The sequence below is a fragment of the Protopterus annectens genome, chromosome 8.part1 (assembly GCF_019279795.1).
Source record: "Protopterus annectens isolate FY-2018-M chromosome 8.part1, PAN1.0, whole genome shotgun sequence".
Taxonomy (NCBI): Eukaryota; Metazoa; Chordata; order Ceratodontiformes; family Protopteridae; genus Protopterus; species Protopterus annectens.
In genome coordinates this window covers 346,407,177-346,423,747 of record NC_056742.1, presented here as the reverse complement: position 1 = coordinate 346,423,747, position 16,571 = coordinate 346,407,177, and positions in this window count along the sequence as shown.

The window sequence follows — 16,571 nt, the reverse complement described above, 5'->3', positions numbered from 1 at the left end:
CGATATTACCGTTTTCGAACTTCCGTGTTCGACGATAGTACAGTCGACGGAGTACAGTTCAAAATTTTGATAGTAAACCTATATATATATATATATATATATATATATATATATATATATATATATATAGCCATGTATCGACAATTCACTGTATCAAAACACAACTGATTGAACACAACTGGCTGACCAGCAGTCTACTGAAAATAAAATAAAGTAAAATTGCTTTTTGCAAGGAGAGAAGCCCTTGAATGCCCCCATGCCCCATGCTTATTATATATACCAACTCTGATATTGCACTTCACTAGTGAAACAGCAAATTCCCTGATCCCCACTGTTCTGTGGGAAAAAAGTAAATTTCGTAGCCTCACTGTATGCTGATCGTGATACAGTGAGGTTAGGAAATTAACTTTTTTCCACTGTAGTGCGATCTTGGAGTTGGTATATTTCATTTACGGGGGTGTGGGGGGGCACAGCCCCTCATATGGGGGGGTGCAGGGTGGCTTGTCCCCCTGCAGAAATGTAGCAGAAGGTATGTTTGTTAGTTAGGTGTTGTTACAGGTGGAGGAGATGTTATATACATGTGTATTGTAGTTTTCAATGTTATGAAGCACACTTTCAGTGTTCTGAGTTTTAGCTGTTTTGGGTTTTCAGTGTTTTGGGATTTCAGTGTTTTAAAGTAGACACACACACACACACACACACACACACACACACACACACACACACACACACACACACACACACACACACACACACATATATCTGTGTACCTGAATTTAAGTGAGAGAACCAAGCGCTAATGTTCAAAACATTGACCACAAAATCCCAACAATGCAAACATCAAGAGACTACCATGCATGCACTGAGCACTAACCTTGGCACATGTAAAATTAAACATAAGAAAAATAGTGAGAAACATTTTTTGCAGGGGGGGGCAAGCCCCCCTGTACTCTTTCATGTGGGGAAGGGGGACTGTGTTACTCACCTCCCCCTGCTAATTTCTATATACTAACTTGGAGATCACACAATATTGGGAAAGGGGAATATTCCACAAAACATGAGAACTGTGAGGTCTCACACACCTGTCATCGAAATTTTGTTGCCTAAACAGATGTCGGCCAAAGGTAGTTTCAAAAATATTCTGTGCTCCCCACCCCCTAACTTAGGTATAACATTTCCACAGTTGCACTACAGTAGAATAAAGGAAAAACAAACATTGGAAGTGCACCACCAGCTTGCATAATCCAACACACTGTGATAAAGCAAACTGCTATATTACTTACCAGTCTAGGAGAACTAATACCATCTTCATCATCATCATCAACACCCTTTTTTCCATTTTCTACATGGGATTGGAGTGTCACTTCAACCATTGCCATCTCACTCTCTCTCTCTCAGTTAAATACTCCTACCTTCTTCTACAGTCATGCCTGACTATTGCAGGTCTTCTCACACTCACTCTCCATCCATCTCTTTGCTGGACACTCTTCCTTTCTCTTGCCTTTCTCCTGTCTTTCCCAAATCTTCTTGAACAGATTGTCTTCTGCTTTCCTGCACATGTGCCTAAATCACAATAATCTTTTCTCTTTGACCTTCTCTGCAGTTAAGTTACTTAAGCTTCTGTTCCAATGTCATAATTTCTTCTTGTTTCCCAATGGTGTGCATCCTACTTCCCATCTTAGGCACTTCATCTCTATCATGTCCAGCTTCCTCAACTGTTGTGCCCTAACTGCCCAGGTTTCTATAGTATATAGTAATACTGGATATGCCACTGTTTTGCATACCTCACTTTTCAGCTTCTTTAGCATTCTTCTGTCATACACTACCCCAGATACTCTGTGCCAGGTGGGTGTAGCCCCTCTGATTCTAGCTTTGACCTCCTCATTCAGATTCCCCTTTTCCTCAACCAGCAATCCCCAATACTAGAAACTATTAACCTGTTCCACTATTTTCCCTTCTATCTCAGTTCTCAGCTTCTTCTGATTTCCCCCATTTGCTGCCATTATAACTGTCCCATCTGTACTCAGTTTAATCCCATGTGCCTTCAGTTTTGAAGAACTTCAGCAAGGGATAGGGAATGGAGAGTCTGCCTGTATTGTCACATCATCTGAATACAGCAACTTTGATGATCTGTCCCCTCCATCCTGCTTGCTAATGTAATCCATCACCGGTATGACCAGCAATGGGAGGAAAGATAAATCCTGATGCATGCCCACTGACAATGGAAAACCCGTCTGTGAGACCGAACACTGTTCATACATGAAACATTGGGTCCTTGTACATAGCGTGCACTACTTTTACCAGTGTTTCTGAACTTCAAACCATCATAGGACTGCCCAAATCAGCTTGCTTTCTGATTAAAAAAAAATACCAGTGATCAAAATCATAAATGTTCCTTATCAGATTTATAACTGGTAAGATGTACTGGAGACTATCATTACAGCAACTGAATGTAACCACTGAATGAAACCACTTGAATGGAACCTACATGTGACTAGATAGATAGGCAGGCTATCTGAGACAAAAGAAATAGCACAGAGTTGTCAGTCTATCTCATGGCTTGCTGAGATATGTGAGTGAAACATGCATTGGTTCATAGGTTGTTACTAGGCAATGCATTGGTTCATAGGTTGTTACTAGGCAATCAATCTGAAAGATCAATTTGTTGAGCCACTCCCATTGCCACAGTTACCCATCCACTCATCCAGGTTACATTTAAAGAGGGTGTGGAAACTGTTTTGTTTAATATGAATGGGATTCTTTTCCTGTAGGTGTCCATCAAGCCAGCAGTTTCAGTTAATTGTACAATAAAGGTTAAGGTCTTCAGAGTGGGTGTTCTTAGTCTTATTGGTTTTGTGAATATGAAGGTCACCCAGGACAGGGTTATATATGGCCTAGTAGGCAAGGCAGAGGCCACCTCTAGAGCTTGAGACAGAAAGAGAGAGATATGAGCATTAAGGTGTTCTGACTAAGAAATGGAACTTAGGCCTCTGACTTTCTTTGTGAGGAAACAAGTTGAATCATATGTCTGGGCAGGCGCATGTCATATATCATTGTATTCAATTATGTGCTGAAGAACTAAGGAGTACAGAGGTGTGATAGTATCTTTAGACTTTAATGAAAAACATGTCACAACCATCTAGGCTACATAGAAGGATTTCGTAACAATTGTGCCTGCATTGTAGTCAAAGTAGAGCTCAGTGTCAACAAATGAACCCAGGTCTCTGACAACTCTGTATGTTTTCAACACAAAAACAGGGTGACAGTGAAAATGAAACACCAAACTTAAAAATCACTGTAGAAACCAGAAGAGGACCTCGAAATAGTCGATCTTGTGTCCTACATCTCCAAATGTGAATGTCAAAAAATTATTACTTTTGTTTAGAACTGATAATAATTCATGATTTTCAACAGGTCCCATAATAATGAAAAATAGGTCATCAATAAACCTACAGTAAAAAAATTATCTCAAATTGTAAAATAACTGTAGGTAAAATGTCTCTCTCCCACCATCCCATAACTAATCCTGCATACGCTGGAGCTATGGTGGCTCCCATTGCCACTCCTCGTAATTGTCTATAAAATTTGTTATTGAAAATGAAATAATTGTTTTCCAACAATAATTCCATTAAACATATACACATTTTGACACTGGAATCGTTCCACATGGTGTATTTGTACAAAAAATTGGAAACATACTCAATCCTTTCCACTTGAGGGATTGCTGTATACATTGACACTATGTCTGTTAAAAGAAACAAATCCTTCTTAGTCAAGTTCAGAAAAATTATTTTTTGCAGTACACACAACCTGATTTGGTCTAAAAAAGATCAAGCATATTTAATGTAAGAGGGTCGTGCTTGGATGAGTGGATTTAAATAACTGTCCAAGTATAATGAAATCCCTTCTGTGACACTGCCTGCAGCTGAAACGATAGGTCGGAAGGGTGGGTGCAATGAATTCTTATGAATTTTGGGTATACCAAATAAAACACCTAATCTTGGTGTTTCTGCTGACAAAAAATTATACAAGTCTAAAGATAGTTCACCATTCATGAGACATCATATAAACAATACTTGACATATTTATAACTTCTTTCAATTTGCAACATGTCAACCTCTTGATATTCACTACTGTTGTTTAAAATACATTCCATAGCAGCACTGTATTCACTGGTGTACATGATCACCATCACTTCCCCTTTTGTCAGCTTACATAAAACGTAATTTTTTTTTTTTTTTTTTTTTTTTTAAATCTAACAATATTTTTCTATCACTGTTAGATAAATTAAAAAAAGAATAATCAACTTTGTTTTTCCACAACAGACCTAATGTCTCTCTCACAGAAAGCTTCAAATACTTTTAAAGTGCTGTGTAATGCAGAATTGTAAACAGATGGTTTCTTAATGTTACTAAAAATGCCAAGCTGAACATCTTTTAAAATATACATTAAATTAAGTTTTCTTGTCTACAGTTTTAATTCGAGCAGAGTATGAGCTAGGTTAGCACGCTTACTGGGAATAAAATTAAAACCTAGTTCCAACACTCGTGTCTGGGAATCAGTCAAAATTAAGTCTGCTAAATTATAGATTTTGTTCACAGTATTCACTCATGGAGCAGGGACATTAACGCAGTTCATTTCCGAAAATGACTTCTTCCTTGAGTTTGTTTTGGCATTAAATTGCTCACAGTTCCTTTCAAGTTTTTTGAACTTGAATTACCATTTCCAGATGTTTTGTTCATGATACTGGTAGCTCCACTAACTGCTCCGTTATTATTCTGCATGTTGGAACTTCCATGGTGTTGACGTAAAGGTTCAGATGCAATCATCACATTGGTAACTTGTTTGTTACCATGAATTAAAGAGCCAGTCTTAGTTTTTACTACAGCACTGTATGACTGCTTCATAAAATTAGTATCTGAACGTAATTGTTTTATAGACAATTACGAGGAGAGGCAATGGGAGCCGCCGTAGCTCCAGCGTATACAGGATTAGTTATGGGATGGTGGGAGAGAGAAATTTTACCTACAGTTATTTCACAATTTGAGATCATTTTTTACTGTAGGTTTATTGATGACCTATTTTTTCATTATTAAGGGACCTGTTGAAAGTCATGAATTATTTTTATCAGTTCTAAATCAAAGTAATAATTTTTTGACATTCACATTAGGAGATGTAGGACAAAAGGTCAACTACTTCAAGGTCCTCTTCTGGTATCTACAGTGATCTGTATGTTTTCAGTTGGGAGTCCCTGATGTAGTATGAGCAAATGTATTATTTGTCAAAGGATATGAAACTATACCTTCTTGCATTTCTCTTAAGACCATGGTGGTGGTACCAATTGTTTATTCATGTTAGTCCATATTGTAGAACCCAGGAGTCCCCAGGAGAATTGACAATGCTCCATATTTACAATAATCAGCAAACATTGTCAGTTATATGCCTTTGACTTCAGCTATAATGTCAAAAAAACTAAACAGCAAACAAGAATAGCCCCAGTACCAAGCCTTGGGGGACACTGCTAACAGTGAGTGTTTTCTAGCAAAATGCACATCCAATATTAATTGGCTGTGTTCTATCCACTAGCCAATTTGATATCCATTAAGTGAAATAAGGTTTTACATTTATTTGGATAGGTTTATTTAAGATGCGTTGGTGAGGAATGGTGTCAAAAGTTTTGGTGATGTAAGGGTAAGCTGTGCATATATACTTTCCTTCCTCCAATGCCTAAGTGACTAAGAAGTCAACCAGGTTAAGCAGGCAAGATCTACCCTTTACAAACCCAATCTGATTTGAGTCAAAGAATTGTAGGCTATCAATATCCATTTGATGAGGTTCATCGAGATGCATTCCATTGTTGTGATTATGACACTTATGGGTCTGTACTCACCAGGTTCAGTAGAGGGATCACCGTCATGTAGAGGGATGACTGCCACAGCCCTTCAGGCTTCAAATACAAAGCAAAATGAGATGCTGAGATTGAATAGCTTTTGAAGTGGATCAGTCAGACAGTGCTTATATGGGCAAGGAGGCACATCAGCACTTTGTCTAGCCCAAATGAGCTAGTATCTTTCACTTTTGAGAGAGGCTGATAACAGGTCTAGCATGCGTAGGCCAGGAGAAGATGAATGGAGAAGTTTAAACTAAACTTTTCTGCTTGTAAATCAGCTATGCCTTCAGCAGCATAGTAGGTGGGATCATTACAAATTAACTCACAGCGGCACTGTGTGTTGTTTCTAAAGTTTGTGACATAACTAAAGAATGACTTTTGATTGCCTTTGACAGAGGAAACAATTTGTTTTTCAAGAAAGAAAAAAAAAAAAAAAACATGTGGTCTCCTGCCCAAAAGACAGTACTAAGCTGGCAGCCTTTTCTTGGCTCCTGTTGTGTATACAGTTGTCCTGGAAAGATAACATGCTATAAAAAGAGGAAACACAACTTCAAGGTAAATACATTCCAGGATAATACTTGATCTCTTGGCTGACCATTTACACACACTGCTTGCGCTGAGATCTTTGAGATTTAGCTTAAGGTTGATACAAGTCTTTTATAGATTTTTCCAGATTTGAATATACCGTTACAAATGTATTTCATTTTTGATACAGCATAGCACCGCTTGTCTGCATGCATCGCTGAATTGCTGCACATAAAATATCCCTGACTGAAACTGAAATGTTTTAAAGCCTCAGGTACAGATACAGCTTCACTAAAACAAAAGCATGGAAGAAAATAAGGACAATTCAACTTCTAAACAAAGATATTATGATAGTTATCCATACTCTAAGCTCATTATTTACACTATCCCCCAATCCAAGAAACACCAGAGTTTATATTATTAGTACAGTACTGATTCTACAACTTGAGGACTCATGTAGTGTAATAGACTGGTCAAGGTGTGCAAGTACTTCTTTCAATGTGATGATTTTCATAATCCCATTAAATGTTATGTGAAATCTTCCATCTATTTCCATTGAGATCCATTATATATCAATGCATTCAGTGGTTAAAATACTGTTGAAAGATCAGTTTGAAAGCTATGGTAATGATTTCATAGTTCTCAATATGGTCGCATTTGTGAAACTGTAGTGCTTAGGTACTTCAGTAAAACTGCCATCTTCTTTTATGTCCTTATGTAGCTCATTTTGTCATTTGTGTGATATAATGTCTTTAAATAATTTACGAGTCTCCAGTTCCTCTTAATCCATACTCCTGTTAGGTTATCTAAGGGCTATTCATCATTAACTCTGCCACTAGATGATGAGTTAGGCAGCAATGTGCATGTATTTAGTCACAGTACCTGTGCCATTACCTACTACCAAATGGTACGCAGAAGCTTCAATTGTAGCAAAACAATGTTTTTACATATACTAATGTCTAGAACTCTTGTAACCCTCTTCCACTTAATTTCATAGGAATGCTTATACTGGTCAATTGTAATGAACCCCCCCTACACACACACACACACACACACACACACACACACACACACACACACACACACACACACACACACACACACACACACACGCACAGATCAAGGACGCAAAAATATCATCAATTCTATGATTCTAGGCAGGAGTAGTGCAGAGTTTACAATGGAGAACAAAAGACAGACTGATTTTTCTGTATATAGGAACATTGCCTGCTTTACATTTCTTAAACAGTAACTTCACAACTTTGCTTAAGATAACACCCCAATACTTTCCAGTTTTTTTTATAACTCTAGAGATAGCTTCACTATAAGGCCACACAATGCTGCCCTGGTCTTCTAAAATGTTGTACTACCATATTGTGTCAGTGCAGTCTTTGCCTTCATAACATTAAGTATTTTCATCTCTTTGTTATAATAGGCATAGCATCTGTTAACAGTCATTATTCAATATGATTTGTTGCAAGCTTGATAATGTTTCTAAAGAGAACACAGATTTATTTCAGACTTCCATATCTACTCTCTGTCAATCAATACAGGCCATCTTAAGTTGCTTCTACACAGCTCTTGACTTTTGCATTTTACCTTCATTTGTTACAGATACAGTTAATAAGTTGCTTTGAGACACTTTTTGACCACAGTATATTTCTATTTGAATGAAAATTATTTCCTGCGTTCTTTCTCTGAATATAGACAAAGTAGCCCTTGTATCCAGCTCTATCTTATACGACAGCCCAGACACTATTTTTGTAAATCTGAATCCAATAATCAGGACTCCAGTAATTCCAAAATAATAACAACAATAATAATAATACAGTTTAACTAAAGAGAGCAACAAATGTCTGCAGTTACTGTTCTCCTTTAATGTTATTTTTGCAGGGTGACAAGCACCCCCAATATGGGAAGGTGCACCAATACACCCCTGCTACATATATATACTAAATCTGAGTTGGCCATACCTTGGAAAAATGAATACCCTGAGACACAGCGGTCTTTGACTTAGCATTTGTAAGTCCCCACTTATGTATATTTAGTCTCACTGTTCCAGACCTTGCATTCACATGTCTTTGTATTTAAACGTGATACCTTCTGGGTGATCCACATAAATTATCTGGCTATGCAAAACATAAATACAGCTATAGATTAATTAGGGCATCTCATTTATTTCCATTGCAATTTATGCTTGCCATGTGCATCATGGATTTGCCACTCATGTCATTTGTATTAATTTTCTCTTTGCATGTTGTATTAATATGCCCATTTTTATGTCATCTTCTACCATCTTTTTTGTAAATGAAACATCGGCTTTTTGTGAAATCTACCAGAGCTAAAAGATGCACACTCTTGTGCTCACGGCAGCAAATGGGGGAATCAAAAGAAACTGAAAATTGAGATAGAAGGGAAAATAGTGGACTAGGTTAAGCTTCAACTATCTGGGAGGTACAGTTGAGGAGAAAGGAAGTCTGAATGAGAAGGTCAACACTAGATTTAGATGCCCTGCAACCAAGTGGCACAAAGTATGAGGGATAGCATATGACAGAAAATGCTAAGGAAGCTGAAAAGTATATTAAAGAATGATGTGACCATAGCATCTGTATGATGCACAAACCTAGGTAGTCTAGGCAGAGCAGCTCAGGAAGTTTAAGGTGACAGGGATGAAGCACTTGAGGTGGGTAGTAAGGTACACACTGTGGGACAGATGAAGAAAGGAGGACACCAAAGCAGAAAGTATCCCCAGTTTTAGACAAGGTCAAGGAGAACAGATTATGGTGGATTGGTCACACGTAGGAGAGCAGAAGATGTCTTGATAAGGCAGATTTTAGAAAGGCAGGAGGAATATAAGTAGAAATAAGGATGTCCAGCCAAGAGATAAATGGACTATGTAAGAGTATGTGCCTATATCGCCATTTTAATGTAAACATTTTCCCATCACATCAAAGCGTGTATGTATCTAAGAATGTATACATAATTTATGAAAACATTCTCAGCTTCTGAATCAGCTAACATTCTTCTTTATAAACTCTTTTTCTGATATGAAACACTAATAGCCCCTTAATATAACCAGCCACAGACAATCCAAATTACTTTCATAAAACTTGTACAAGCCCTAATCTGTGAAAACTGGGTGTTTACTGACATACTGAAGAATGTACTTGTGATCCTTGGAAAAGTGAGACCAAAAGTGTGAATATGAGGAAATAAACAGCAAGTCCAAGGCTTTAGTATCTCAGAGTTACTGCTCTACTCTGAGATATAGTGATCTCATAATTAGTATAGACACACACATATATATATATATATATATATATATATATATATATATATATATATATATCTCACAAACACATATAGATAAATATACACACGCACACATATATATAAGGAGGAGGGGTGGGAGATGCAACTTGCAAAGTGGAGGTGCAGAAACATTTAAACATTAGAGAGAGTTTTTTATGTTTGTTGTGTTTCTATTGCAATCATACTTTATATTTTACAATTGCAGGACTCACAGACATGAACCTGTGGCTTATTTGTTGTCTTTTTATAAAAAAATATGTAGGTACAGCTGTCTTACTGAACAAAAAATATGTTTGCTAAAATTAATGGTAGTAAATGCACTCTACAGTTTTGTTACGTTCACCGGCATTGTCAGCAAATGTGTACTGCAGAATATTGGGTCTTGTAGATTTATTTTACTTAAGTTCTCTCAGTTTAAGAATCCACATCTAGCTTTATTTCATATTGTTCACCTTTTTCTCCCAATATCATTTTGCAGTGACGTGTGTGTGTGTGTGTGTAACACACACACACATTACACGTGCATACCTCTCAATCTCTTACAGCAAGAAATCTGTTCAAAGCTACAAATAATGGGGGGACAAAGGTCCAAAAATAGGGACACCTAAAATATTGTTATTACAAACTTAGAAAGTTGATAGAATAACAGGTTTTACACTAGCATGAATTTTCTGAAGAGTATGAAGTCTGAAACTCAAATGTCTGCCAGTATTTCTGACTTCAGTCCCCAATGATTTTCTGGTGATTTGCCAGAAAAGTACAACTGGATGAGAAGCAGATCACAAATATGAGCCAAAGTCTGAATATTCTGTGAAAATCTGGAATTGAGAGGTATGTACATGTGCATACATGCTCATATCTCTAGATCTCAGGATTAGACTATAGTACAAAATAACAGTAAAAAGAAAGCTTTTTTATTAAATGGAACCTCACAGGAACAAGCTGTATCAAAGTTCTTGACTGACATCTAGTGGTCAGGATACAATTTAAACTCAAGTAAGAAATTTGTCATTTAATGCGAGAAATGTTTTTTTATCAATAAAGTATGTTAGAACATGTAATTAAATTTGCTCCTGCTGCTTCTGAAAGTGAGACCTGCAGTCTCATGGCCTGGCTGGTTAGCAAAGAGGATTAAGGCAGTGACTTGTTAAAGGATTTCATTTTGAAGTCCTGGGTTTAATTCCTTCAATCATCACCTGCAGGTCTTGCAATTTATCATGGATATTTAAGACTATGAGTTTCATTGTGTAGTCATAGTTGTGATCCCCTTAATTTCTAATTGTAGACTGTGGGACTCTGAACATACCACTTAATCAGGTAGTGCTTTTAGGTTGCTTCTGAGGAGAGACATTTGTGGCCTGCGGGTTTTCCCACTTAACAAGTATGGAGAGCAAACATTAATAACGTAGCCTATATTTCATTAATGTACTATAGACAAAAAGGCACAGTTAGGTATACATCCTAAAAATTATACATATTGCACAGTCACAGCATGATGCAGTACACAAAGTAATGGAATACTGAAAGGAATGATGGGAGTACTTCACATGACATCCTTTCGCATTTCTCACAGTGTTAAACTCTGAGATTCTGCCAACAAAAGTCAAGGCACACATTTGTTCCATATGGAACTACAACAGCTGTGGTATTAATGATATAAAACACTATTTGACCTCAGTTAAGAAGGGAAAAGTTGTCCTCATAATTAAATGGCCACAGCATGTGATATTAAGGAGTCGGGAGTTAATAGCGTCACATTCACTGCCAGTTGCTTAACCTCAACATGTGCAAAAAATCTTCAAATCTACAATGAATTTTATATTACCTCTAGATCATTTTCAGCAAATAGAAACATACTATGACACTGACAGAAAACTGATAGTACATCCAAATGTTGCAGTTTGTCACTGCAGTTGCCCATCTCATATATCTATCCCATCATTTCCTTTCTCTCTCTCTCTCTCTCTCTCTCTCTGACAGTATATACAATACTGATCCACTCTAGTGACTTATACCAGCCACTGGTTCAGGCAGTACACCCCACAGTCCTACCACCCCCTTAATGAAGTGTATCCTTAAATACAACTTGAAAAATTCCCCTAAAGCTGCCAGTTCTTATCTTTTTTTTTACCCATGTCCTTCATTTCCAAAACCCCCACCTAAATTGAAAAAGCATGGCACATCCAAAGCATGCTCTCTCCCTTTTTCATCTCTCTAATGATTACTTTTCATAACTTTAGTGCCCTGTAGTGTGTGCTTAATATCAATCTCTTTTCTTCTTTATCTGTGAGACCTGCAGTAATAGGGTCTATATCACTTTGTCGAATCACTATTTAGCAAACACCTCTTCGTCAAATAACTATTCGGCGAACAAACTAATCATCGAACTAAGTTTTCAGAGAAAACTTTCCTAGGGCAAAATGATGGTTGATTACCATCTGGAATTTGCCCTTTTTCCCACTGTAGTGCAGTCTTGGAGTTGTATTTAGGGGGGTTTGGGGAACATAGCCTCTCAGCTGCGTAGGTGTTAAGTTCTTTTTTTTTTCTTTTTTACAATCATTACGGTAGCCTACCATCAGTTTGCCCTAGGAAAGTTTCCACTGAAAAGTTAGTTTGGCGATTAGTTTGTTTGCAGATTAGTTGTTCAATGAAGAGGCACTCGCTAAACAGGATTTCGACAAAGTGATATAGACCTGCAGTAGTACATACACCATGCCAGGTGGACCTAAATATTGCCATAAACAACAAAAGAGCATTGACATTCCCACTTTACCAATACTTTCTTAACATGCCTTCTGTGATAAAGATGCTTAAACTCTGAGCAATTAATTCACAGCTTTAAAGGCTATCCTGCAGTAACTCATTCTTAGAGATACTACAATCTAATAAAATTACAAGAACCTTGATGGAAATAAAGTTGTTTTCTATAACCAGATGAATTGCAAATACTTTGAATATTGTGTACTGAAACAGTAGGAAGCCAGATATCTTCCTAGGGCTTCCCCTTCCAATGTAGCTAGTCTGCCTAATATATATCTCTTTCTGCAGGGCATCCAGCACAGACCATTATCATTTCTATCATCCTTCTCTAAACTTTCAGTTCTGCTTTATTCTGCCATGATATTCCTTACGAAATCTTACTATCTATGTAGCTACCTGTCTGCATATCTATGCAGATAATTAGTAACTTGCAGTTGCAACCCCTTCCTGTGCATTCTTACACTTTTGTCTTCTTCATTCAGTATGACCACTCTAGGTCTCACCACTTGGCATCTACTATTTTCCTCACAAACTGACATTCATTCTTTTCGGCATTCAGACTAGATCACCTACAGTTGCCTTCACACTCCAGTGTTCAAGCAAAGGATTGGAAAAATGATAACTCAGAAGACACACAAAATGGTGTAGCATCAACTAGAAAAACTTGAAACCAAAGAAAATCAACCCAAACAAGGGTCCAGAAATGGTCCAAGACTTAATTTATTAAAACAACCTGAAAAAATAAAATGAGCACTTTTGTCTCTTGTATGAGATCAAAATGCTCATTTTATTTTTTCAGGTTGTTTTAATAAATTAATTCTTGGACCATTTCTGGACCCTCGTTTGGCATTGATTTTCTTTGGTTTCAAGTATTGGAAAGACAGCTGAATGCCAAACCTCCAGCAAGGTTACTGGATGGTGTGCCCTGGAGACCAAAAACATGGCACAGCACACAGACCAAGTAGTGGACTTACTGAAGTGACAGCACTCCTATGTACATTTTCTAGTATACTTTCAGAAGACTGAAACCTAAAATGGTTCTTAATAATTTAAAGGTCTGGAACACTTGAAATGTTCTAGAATCAGCAGTGCATGCACAAACCTGGAGGAGTTTGGCACAGAGAAAGAGCATCAGGCTACAGCACTAACCAAACAGTGGAACCAAAAGCAGAGTTAAACAGCTGAGTACGAGACTACAATAATCTATAATTCAGGTAATGAGTGGTTGGTGTGGGTGCTTTTCATCACACTTACTTCACAGCTACCGACTGATGGGAAAGTAGTGTTTTGCTAACCAGGAAACAAATGATACAGCTTCAGAAAGATGTACTTACTATTCACAGCATTTTTGAGTGGATTGACTACCTCACTTTCATGAGTCAGATCATTTTATTTATTTTACATTTGTTAACCGGGTTAGACTGGCTGAACTTTTGGCTCATTTTCAGCAGAGACTCAGGAAGAAAAGCTCCTCAGGACTAGAAAACAATTTATTAAATTTTAGTAACATAGTAGTAACAATCAGCTATAGGATCTTACAATCAGAGACCTGGAGAGAAAAAAAGCTCCTCAGGCAATTCAATTATACAGAGTATTAACAATTGGCAGGCAAGTATGTGAGTTGTTACAAATAAGGTTTTAAACAATTAGCAGAAGAAAATGTGACTAGTTACAATATTATTTAAGCTGCTTAGAGCAAAATGAGTTGATAGTTAGGCAGATGCTTATTTAAAGTGGGTAGGATCTAGTTGTATAGGAGTTTGGAAACAAGAAAGGAAAGTAAGAATGGCTAGTAGGGGAGGTAGAGTATAGGAGACAGACTAGACAGGTAGGTTGGTTTGAGACTGTTAGAATTAGGAGTGGTTAGAGATAGAGGAAGGGAAGAGGTAGAAGAGGCAGGGGAATAGTGTTAGAGATGCATTAAGAGTGAGGTGGTGAAAGGATGGTGGTTTCAGGGTGGTTGGCTACAGTGGCAAGACTACTTTGTTTTTAGGTATTTCCTTGTGGCTAATTTGAAGCTTTTGTTATGCTGGAGGGATTTTATTTCCAAGGGGAGTTGGTCCCAGGATGTAGCTGGGTTATAGTTATAGAGAAGGCAGCCCATTTTGGTTTTGGGTTTGTAGATGTCTAATAATTCTTGATTTGAGCTGCGTAGCATCCTAGCAGGGGAATATTTGGATATGATAGTGGAGAGGCTGAGGTAGATAGAGGATAGAGTGGGTGATTTGTAGTTGGTATAGTTGGAGCAGCTGAGGGAATTCTAGCCAGTCTAGCTGCTGTAGTGCTAAGCAGTGGTGACTTGTAGGTTTGGTTAGCTGCAAATCTGGCAATCTTATTATAGGTAGTTTCAAGCTTGGAAATAAGTGTAGAATTTAGGTTTGTGAATATGTGGCAGCTGTACAGGAGTGCTGGGAGTAATAAAGCCTGGGAGAGAGTGTTATTCAGGCAGTGTTAGTTAAGTCTTTCTTGCTACGGAAAAGGTGTCTGAGTTTCTGATGAGTTCTTTTTACCAAGATAGTAATATGGAGATCAAACTTAAGCTGATCATCTATTGTAACACCTAGCAATTTAGTACTAGATTCAGCTGAGATGATAGTGTTGTTGCAGGATAAGATGGTAAATGTACTTTTGAGTGTGGTGATGTTTTTAGGGATGAAGAGTAGGAGCTTAGTTTTTTTGGATTTGGATTAAGTATTAGATTGTTATCACTAAGCCAAGTCTCAATGGTGTGGAAGGATGCCTGGGTAGTTGAGTGGAGGTCAGTTGGGTTGTCAGCAATGGTTATAACAGTTAAGTCATCAGCATATTGCACAAGAGATGACTGGGGACAAGAGGAGTAGAGCAAGTTGGTGAAAATATTAAAGAGTAGTGGTCCAAGTATGGACCCTTCGGGGACTCCCATTTGTACAGTGAGAGGGGAGGATAGTGCAGAGAGCCATTTAACTGATTGCTGGTGGGTTGAGAGATAGCTATAGAACCAGGAGATAGTAGGGTGAGAGAAAAGTTAGTGAGTTTATCTAGGAGGAGTGGGTGAGAGACAGTGTCAAAGGCTTTAGAAAGGTCAATGAATAGGCATCAGACAAGTTTATTGCTATCACGAGCTAGGGAGACTATGTTGATGAATGATATGAGTGCAGTAGTTGTACTATGCTTGGGATGGAAACCATGCTGTGGGTGGGTGTGAGAAGGTTTTCCTGGTGAAGGTAATGCATTACCTGCTTGTGAATGCATTTTTCTCTAGGATATTTGAGACTGGAGAGAGTATGGCAATCGGTCTGAAGTTGGATATGTCTGAGGAGTTGCCCCCTTTGTGAATGGGTAGAGTAAAGAAATTCTTCCATACGGTGGGGACATAGGATTCAGAAATGGATAGGTTGATTAAGATGGATACAGGACAGGCAAGAGGTTCAGAGGCAATCTGCAGGAAGTAAGAGGGTAGCTTGTCAACAGATGGGGAGCAAGCTTTAGATTTAGAGAGTAATGACTTTACATAGTTAGTTGATACTGCTTTTACAGAGAAGGAGTTAGGAGGGTTTGGAAGAGGTATAGAGTTTGTGGGGGTGCTAGTGTTGTCTTGGGGGGATTTATTATGGAGGTTATTGAGTTTATAAAATGGGCAGCAGCGGTTAGTGTTGTTGCCTCACAGCAAGAGGTTCCCTGGTTTGATCCTTGACTGGGGTGCCTTCTGTGCGGAGTCTGCATGTCCTCCCTGTGGTCGCATGGGTTTCCTCTGGTTTCCTCCCACATCCCAAAGACATGCTGTAGGTGGATTGGACACTAAATTGGTCCTAGGTGTGAGTGCATGTGTGTGTGTGCCTTCTGTGGAAGGTTGGGTGCTGGGCTGGCAACTCGACACCGTAAAACTCCACTGCCAATCATGAGTGGACAGGTGATCCACTGTGGCTACCCTTAACCGGGAAAAGCCGAAAGAAGAAGAAGAAGATTGAGTTTATAAAATGATTGTTAAAGGTGTTGGCTATGTCTTCGGGTGTTGCATTGGGACATGGGTTAGGAGAGGAAGGGTTTTCTGGATGAAGAGTCTGTTTAATAGAGCTCCAGAATTTCTTTGGGTCTGATTTAAGAG